The sequence below is a fragment of the Hyalella azteca genome, unplaced genomic scaffold, assembly GCF_000764305.2.
Source record: "Hyalella azteca isolate HAZT.00-mixed unplaced genomic scaffold, Hazt_2.0.2 contig8701, whole genome shotgun sequence".
Classification (NCBI taxonomy): domain Eukaryota; kingdom Metazoa; phylum Arthropoda; class Malacostraca; order Amphipoda; family Hyalellidae; genus Hyalella; species Hyalella azteca.
Window position 1 is genome coordinate 59545 of NW_025938787.1, and position 9228 is coordinate 68772.

At 39.9% G+C, this 9228-nt stretch overlaps 1 long non-coding RNA gene across 2 annotated transcripts; it reads left to right on the forward strand.

Moving 5' to 3' along the window:
• Positions 1–4322: 4322 nt before the first annotated feature.
• Positions 4323–6738, forward strand: LOC108675965. 2 transcript variants are annotated; one of them, XR_001931150.2, is made up of 3 exons: positions 4323–4343; positions 5548–5620; positions 6143–6738. It is a non-coding gene; the product is annotated as an uncharacterized LOC108675965 (long non-coding RNA). The 2 variants fall into 2 exon arrangements; XR_007156851.1 differs by having other exon boundaries at positions 4332–4347.
• Positions 6739–9228: the final 2490 nt, after the last annotated feature.

Below are 9228 nucleotides of genomic sequence, written 5' to 3' on the forward strand. Positions count from 1 at the left end.
GTCTAGTAGCTACTTCAAACTATCGCCAGTCATGAAAAGATCCGGTCAAATGACACGAGTTTAGATCTATGAACAAGGCACGAAAAGGAAAAGAATCGGCGACAGGCCACTTCAGGCCTACAATTCAGCGCCGACATCACTATGTTATGTTATGTAGAGAATAGTTGTTTAGTGTGAGACTATTCTGTTCTGTCGCCTCATTCTGCACGGCTTTGCTGCTGACTTGTGATGAATTCATTGTGTAATTTGTGTTTGTGTTGAAATATATAGAGCAATCTCAAGATATTGACCACCTCTAAGCCTAACATCTAATCACACGATTTCAGGTATCGTAGTTGTTTTTTCAAGTTACTCGCACTGACTCACTGAGTACGTATAATTTTAGAATTTTGAATGCATTTCAATAGATAAATTACGCTTTGTTTGATTCACACTTTGCCGTGGCGAGCGCAGGCCTGCGTCTGGCTGCTCTACACTCATAGACTTGGGCAGACGCGTCACGAAGCAAAGGGTGCTTGGGCCGCTGAGCTGATCCCTCAGAAATTATGTCGATGATATTTAATTTACATAGTATAAATTTTTTCACGAAAGTCTAATTGTCGCTAGATCGTATATAAGTACCTACTTCTATTATCAATCTGCTTATATCGCAAGTTCACAAGAAATTTAAATAACAAAAAACGCCAAGCAAATTCAGCATATCGATGTTGAAAACGTTGCGGAGATATATCAAAGTACAAAGATTGTAATTCAGACCAATAATTTCCTCATAATGACAGCGGTATTGGCATGAAGTGCCTCAATGTTTGTAGCCTGCTAGGCAGCCCACAAAGAGGATATGGGTGGGGAGGACACCCTCCTCACCCACCTCATGTCTGACAACCCTCCTCTCTCGTCTAAGATGTGCTGGTGTCTCACTGTAATATGAGCTTAGACTTCAAGCCAAATAGGCTGGCTGTTTTCGCGCAGTTACATGCTCATCTTCATCATATAAATACATCACATTCAAAACCTAAATAATTTCGATGATATTTAATTCATAGAGTACAAATTTCTGAACGAAAAACATATTGTCACTAGACTATTAATTATTTTCTCTTTATATAGGTACGTTGAGGGAAAGTTACAGAAATGCGACGAAATGTTAACTTTTACTGTTAATCAAGATTTATCAATCTACAGAGACAGTAATTCAGACTGTACAGAGACTAAAAGTTTACTTACAGAGACAGCGATAAGCGCCGGCGCTTACATAACAAAAGCGAAGTGTCCGTCTCCTTGGAGAGTGAGACAGAAGAGGGAAGTTGGTAACCGCAGTAGGGTTTTTGAGAGGGGGAGGGAGGGAAGGTGAAAATTGTTAGGCTCTTTGTTCTCATATGGTCGTGGCTCGCTCGACTGAATACACAATGACCCGTACAACGAATATTCAATATCTATTCAATATTCAACATCATCGTTGATAATGCAAGGTAACATGTTTTTAAGTAAAAATTTTTAAGCTGCGCTTCCATTCGCTTGAGCCAAAACATCGGTTCATATTCAACGACAATTATATGCATATCTTCTGGTATCCAGGTCGCTATCTGGATCTGGTCGCTATATGTATATCTTCTGGTATCCAACGAACTAACAATGGAGTGCTGTAATAAACGTGCTAGCCCTTTAACACAGGGCCATAGAAGGGAACAGGGGAGGGTGAGCAGTGCAGCCTGTCTACCTCCATGCGAGGTGGGGTAGAGGATGTCTTTCCCTCTACCCTCTATCCCCTTCCCCTCTTCCCATCTTTGGGGTAGACAAGGGTAGCCACTTCAAGCCAGAGATTTATGAGCGTACGACACTTTCAACGTGCTCAGCGCCAGCATCCAATGAAAATGTGAAAAGTCCTGTTTAGCAGTGATGAAAACATTTCTTGGTTGTGAATATTTACAAAATGGATGTTGATTCTGACATGTATTTAGTAACATCAGATAGCGAATAAATAGTACTACACGTTAACGTCTCAAAAATTTCGATAAGACGCCGGTTTAATTAACATCGAGGTACAAAATTATCATCTATCATAACTGGTGTTATACAAAGCTTACATATTTTTTTGTTCCTTTACACGGATTGTAAATAAATACCTAGATAAGTATGGAAAATTTCAGATCGTCATCTCATTTACGAGTGGAGTAAAGTTCACCCTAATTAGTGAAGAACTGCTTAGGAACCTGTCCGGGACCTCGCGGCTCTCAAGCACCACCTTAAAACTGCACACATTAATTCATATTCTTTAATTTATTTTCCACTGTTGCCTTGCACTGTTATAACGCATTGCTAAATGATTTTGTGGTGAAACGGTTGCTCAGCCTCAGGCATTTCTGAGTCGTACCTGCCAGCGTCTTCGTAACAAAAATATTTAATATGCTTTATTTGCTGTCTATTGTCCCGCCTCTCATACATGTATTTTGCTCCCCAACATTGATAAGTGGCCCACTCTTAGATAGGTGATAGGTCTAGCCGAGGACAATTTCACCCTCCATACGGACGGGAGAAATTATTTCTCGTGATGTATATTCAACTTCAATACTAATGAAAGCTTGTGATTTTAATTGAATGCTTATGAAAAAGTATGCAAGAAAAACAGTTACGCTTGTCATGATTGAATATAAGAAACCTTTTCTCCCAGACTTAGTTACGTACTATCAAAATTAGCATAAGTACGCGCAGCGGCCTAAGCACACGAAGTGGCTAAAGTGCACGTAGCGGCCGTTTTCTCGTCCGTGATTGGTGGGTTTAGCTTGAAAAGCCGTCGGTGACTGGCTGACGGAGTTACGACGTTGAAATAATATATAATAATGCGGCCCAAGATCGTGACCGCGAGCTTGACATCCGCAGCACAAGTAGGCAACGCGTCCAGCATCCAAATGACAGCCTGGGAACACAAATAAAAATACTTGAACGTGTCATGGACGTTAAGTTCCTTAGCTTCCTGTCATGTCATTAGAGTTTAGTCCAGTAATCGTTCGTCGTCTTTCATTATTCCAATTATTGAGGCAAATGGATAATTACATTTTACGTGCTGCATGGTCGCGAGTCTTCACCGATTTGGACTCTAGTTTCGTCTTCATCTTTATCGTTTATATAACTACGAGTCTTCTAATGTAACGATAATAATGGACTGGACGATTAAATTCAAAGAAGTATGAAAAAGATCTTAAAAAGATATTTTTAAGATATTGTAATTTCTTTTTTAATTAAAAAATATTTAAAAGGTTCTAATTAAAAAAAATAATTTAAATATCTTAGAACTATTTGATGCAAATATGATCCTACAAATTTAAAGCACATCAGCAAACTTGGATTTTAATTTTGGTTTGCCATGATAATATGCATCATAATGATTCAGGATATAATAATAATATTCGAGTTATAACATATGCATCGATTATATTTTTATCTCATTTCAGAGAGCTGATCAGTGCAAGGTGATAAACATGCACTGATGTAACTGTATCACGCCACAGTATTTTATCGTAGATGTGCAGACATCTTATCTGCATAAACAATGGTTAAAGCTTGTGTCTGGTGGGTTTGTTGTAAACCGCTTAGTGATGATTGAAACGCTACCAAAGTTTGTGCGTTATTTGAGTGTTTTATTTTCATACAAATTAAAAACACGAAAGTGGAAGAGTCGTAACTCCACGAATTACCTTTTACGTGCAGTATAATATTGTAGATACTGTATCAATGTTGAGTATTAGATCAGTCGTCAACCATGGCAAGAACTCGCCATCCAAAATGACACTTTTGAGTTCCCATTCCTGCGTGATATATGCGGTTGGTTTCTATTCAAATGACCAACGACTAATTTATGACAATAATTCACTGACAGGATTTTAAAAACAACTGCTTTCAATAATTTTTGTATTGTCAATGAAGTTACACGAGGAAATCGATTTCATCTTTTGGATTCTGAACCGCAAAAATGTCTGACTGATTCGTTGCTCCGGCAATTTCTTCCGGTAAATATCAGTAAATGATTAAATCGCATATTTTTGTATCATGGCTCGGAGAAGCGTAGAAACAGTTATTTATTATTATATATTTACTCAACATCTTACGACGGGCTCAACATTTCAACAACATCATTTTATCCACTTTCATCGACACTTGACGGGCCAGAATATAAGTTCGTGTTAGTGCTGTTGACTGCAACGCGTCAGGCGCGCCTACAACTAGCAAGTATAAAAGGAAATCTTGAACCGAGTTGCTGGATGCCCATTTAGCATTCAGTCGTCGCGTGTAGTAGGTCTGTTTCGGATGACGTAAACGCGTTGCGCGAAAGGACCGTGCACACGGATGTATGTCAGTGAAGGCATGAAGTCATGATTTGGGTTCTTTAAGGCAATGTCGTAGTTTATAAAGGACACTAAATACAAGTGTTGTTGTATGTGGTATAATTTTATGTCGTAGTTTAATTTAGGACAAATTAACAATAGGTTATAGTGACAGTACGGATGGACTGCACAATGCACATGATGCCTGACGCTTTGCGGAAGATTACTTACTGTCTCTCATATCGGCTGTGATTGTACATTCCTGGATAATAGAAGCTCGACTTTGATTTGATAAGGGATCTGTGTCGGAGGGAAACTCTTAACTTTGGGACTGTGCAAGTCAACTATTCCTAGAATGAAAAAAGATGACTGTGTTCAACCAAGGTCGTATTTGCTAGGTTGACGTGTGTTTCACGTTGAATAGGTCTGATCTCCTAAAAGTGTTCCTTCTCGAAAGAATTTGAATAAAAGTTATCCGGTTTTATATGAACTGCTTTCTGTAATTTTTGAAGGTCTTGATCGTGTTCTGCCTCGCCCTGATGATTCGAAATGTATAAATCCTACTTTGTTTTGACTGTTGAGAGGTGGAAGGACGTAATTTTAACAAGTTATTCTAGTGAGGTAACCTCGTGGCACCGTGGCAAAGCCAGCGCCGTCTTTAATCGAGTATCAATATTGAATGGTTTATTCGTTTGTGAACCTGCATCTTTATGGTCTTAATGGACGAATGTGGTTTCTATGTTATTCAAACTAATCCTCTGAACTCGTGAATGGTTGTTAATGTGTCAATTCGCTTCTGTCCTGAAAATTAAAATGCGCTATTAAACATTCTGAGCGTCTAAAAATGAAATCCTGTACTATTATGTGGTCGCTGTCCAACTAATGGACTTCTCCACTAGTTGTGAATAGTTGATTCTTGAAGTCTTGACTTTAATGCAACTAATTTCAGGCAGTGAGGTGAATGACCACGAGTGAATTTCTTGACTTGAAAGTATAAAAATGTTTAGAGATGAGAATTCCAAGCCAGTTATTGTAGCATCCCGTTGCTATCGGGCAATATGTGGTTAACCGTGCCCCTTATAACTAAGATTTTATAATCTCGCTTTGCCTAAAGTCTGTCCGTCTCATTTTCAACCGCATTTGCAATTGGTAAATATGCCCTTCGTCGATAGCTATATTCAGTATTCCATATCTGTAAAACTAATATTATAGAATATGCATTTTCCAGAGCACCATCCAATAGCGAACGAAGCATTAAGTTCATTTCTACAGCAGTAGACACGTACGTCATCACCAAACAGGTATGTAGCGCCTTGAAATTGAGCGGAATTGATATAGGATAGAATACATACTGAACTGAAATTACGCATTTTGATGTAAAGACTCTGAAAATTTTAAATACAGTTCAGAAATGCCTGAATTACGTCACCAGTTCTGCATTAGAAATTTACTGCACATCTGCCATTAACGTAGATTTGTTTTTTTTTCTGGATGTCCATTCGCTTGCATGGCCGTTGAGGTTTAGTCTGATGAAACTTGCAATTTCAGAGGCATTGCTCTCTAAGCGTTAGCATCTTCCTACCTTCAATTGTTAGTCGCACGGCTACCTATAATGCTCCAGGCTCAATGTATTTTTTGGCTGCTCGATTAAACTTGCGTGTGAGTTGTGCTAAAAGTAGGTTGCCATTATAACTTTAGTAGCAGGAGCCAAAAATTCGACTATAGATTAATGGAACTACTGCCAAACGACTTATTGTATATTTATTTACTTTGCATTGTTTCTGAACGTGCAAAAATTCATGTACCTCAACCTCGTTGCCCAGAGATGTCCGGCAGAGGCGGTGGTCAGATGGTTCGCTCGTCAGGACGTGATGGTGGTCAGATGGTGCGGTACTCGAGCGGTGCGGTCCAGTGCCACAGAGGTACTGCGGTCCAGACCCACACAGAGGTCCGCACGTCATACGGGCCTGGTAACACGTCCTCAACATCATCGAAGACGGTCACCATCCGGGAGCGTCCATCTGGGGTCTCGACTACGATCAAATCTGTGCAAACGCACTTCGTACCTCACAAGTAGATGCCCAGTTTTGCTTAATAGTTCATAATGTTGCTAAAGTGATGCATTGGTGAAGAGGCCAATCTTGTAGCTAAGTTTAACAAACCTTCACATATACGATGCAAATTTTGAATTCACCTTCATATTCCTGCATTCCGATACGGTTTTCCTCAAGCTTATCTTCTCGGATAGTCCAGCCATTGCATACTCCGGGAATTGCTAGTTGGTATCGAAAATTCTTCTCTTACTTCCTTGTCACGATTTTAAGCCCGCTATAGTGTTAGCGTAACTTTGAAAACTGGGAATGTTCTCATTTAATTGGTTTAAGATATAATTAATAAAATGTCCTCCAGTGTGGAGGAAGTTGACATTTTTCTTCACCCGACACCACTATGAAGACAGTGATTATTTTGTCTTGATAACGCCGTGAGCACGCATTTTATTCTGGATCTTGAGGTCCAAAATTAATCAGCTGCTTCGTGCCGTCAGGCAGCAAGAGAAAGAAGTTAGTCGAGAGTTCGATGAATCCTGAGATATTGCGTATACGACTGAATGATTACCATAATGAATACGCTCTTGCGTTTTGAGAAACGCATTTGTTGCTTAACTGTCTCGTCGACGAACCATAGGATTCCATTAGCCACAATATGATAGAAGCTCGATTAGAATTTACTTTACTTCGTGCCACGTTCTTTTAGTTTCCAATAGTTGCTCGGTTAGAAATTAAAGCTTTAGTAACCGCATTGGGGTCGCATCCGATATTGTAAGAAGAGTGACGAGGGTACTCGTCAGGGGGCTGACTGTTGGCCCCCAGCATGTAAACGGCTGCTCCTGCAGGAAATTTATTGAATGCGATCAAAGGACGGCAACGTGGAAACAAGTGAGAATTTATCGCAATTTCTTGAATTTACAGAGATTTTATAGGGAAGCACTCCTTGGTAGGAGTCTTTTAGGACTGTGAAATACCAGAATTATTTAGAACAAATTGACTTGTATTTAAATTGAAGTTTGAATTCAGGCCGTCGTGCGGGTTGCGGAGAGTTAGTTCTCACTTATAACGGTAAATTAGTAAGCATCTCGTTGGAATTGTTAAGATTTGCGTACCGCCGGCCCTGGCGGTTTACGACATGAACTCGTTACCGTGTCACATGAAGAGGTTCCAGAACTTCACCTTGGTCTTCATATGCTCAGTAATCATAGTCTATACTACTTGCACCAGGAGACCGGGGCCCGTTCAATACGGAATAATTATAAGTTTGGAATTCTATCGGCCAATCAGACGGCTTTAAAAGCCTAACCCACCCACCATTCACAGACGAGAAATCGGCTGCTATGGTATTCAAGTCGCGTCGAAAACTTAATGGTCTTTAAAAAGTTGCTCCATGTAGCTCGAGTTGGCCGGTGAGCAGAGAAATATAATACTTTTGAATACCAATTCGCCAACTTTCGAAGCACAGATGCCTAGTATAAATTCTAGTGCTTTGGAAAGGAGTGTTAAAGGTAGACTGTAGCATTCGTTCGCGAAACATAGTTATCATCGATTAACTGGAGATCTGATCTGCTCTTGCCAAAATACTCAATTCCATTTATGGGCAGGGTTGCCCAGTGGTTAAAGTTCAGAGTACAAGGATTAGAGCAGAGAGGTGCGAGTTCGCGGTCAGAATCGGCAAGGAGGACGGGCGGTTAAGCACAGCAGAATTGATGCAGTGAGTTGCGTGTGCAAGACCGCAAAATGCTGTGAAAGTTCAGAGATGTTAAGAATCGGCGACAGGCTACGACCTACTAAACGCTGAAACCGCTATTGTTATTTTATTATTTATCTTGCAGAACTCCCGCGGCTCCCCGTGGTTCTAAAAATGGCGTACATCACCACCACCATCATCATCACCACCACCACCATCACCAATCGTCAAGTAAAGACAAATTAATTTTTTCACATGTTTGTACTCGTTTCTTTTATTCAAACTCATTTGCAGCGTAATTAAAATTATGTATTATAGATAATTTACTATCGATCAATTAGGACTTGGAAAATTTATTAATATACAAATCCACCTTTCAGCGAGCAGCCCCAATTAAGAAGCCTACGGGGGGCAGCGGTGGGGGTCAACGGGGCGCTCGTGGAGGGGGCACGCGTGGGGGGTCCAGCACCTACAAGAACAATAAGAACGTGAAGGCAGTCAATGTGTACATGAAACTTTAGGAACGTAAAAGCAGTCAATGTGTACATGAAACTTTGGGAACGTGAAGGCAGTCAATGTGTACATGAAACTTTGGGAACGTGAAGGCAGTCAATGTATGCATGAAACTTTAGGAAAGTGAAGGCAGTCAATGTATGCATGAAACTTTACTAACGTGAAGGCCGTCAGTGTATACATGAAACTTTTTAACAATATTCTGACGTCACGCTTGTCTCCTGAAGAAAGCCAGCCTACAACCGCATTTACCTTTTCACGAAGAAATATCTGACCATCATCATCTCGGCGAGGTAGGAATGAATCTTCACTTTCCTTCACCAGGCAAAATCTACAATTTTATTCTTAATTTAAACTGTCTTAAGCTCCTTGGTATTATACGATGAGCAGCTATTTCTCAATAAACGGAATTCCGGCATTCTTCCTTGTATTAATTTGTTTTATCCTTTTAGTAATATAATTGAGAATACTTCAAGTAATTCTGGTACAAACATTCAACTAATGTTCAACTAATTAATGTTGTTTCTAATTCAGGTCGTGACTTGAAACATGCGTTCAATAAATAACATGATTTTACGATAATTATCATCTATGTATTTTCACAGTAATTGGCGGCTTAAATTACTATTGCAGTATCGACTACAGTGGCTGGCGGTGG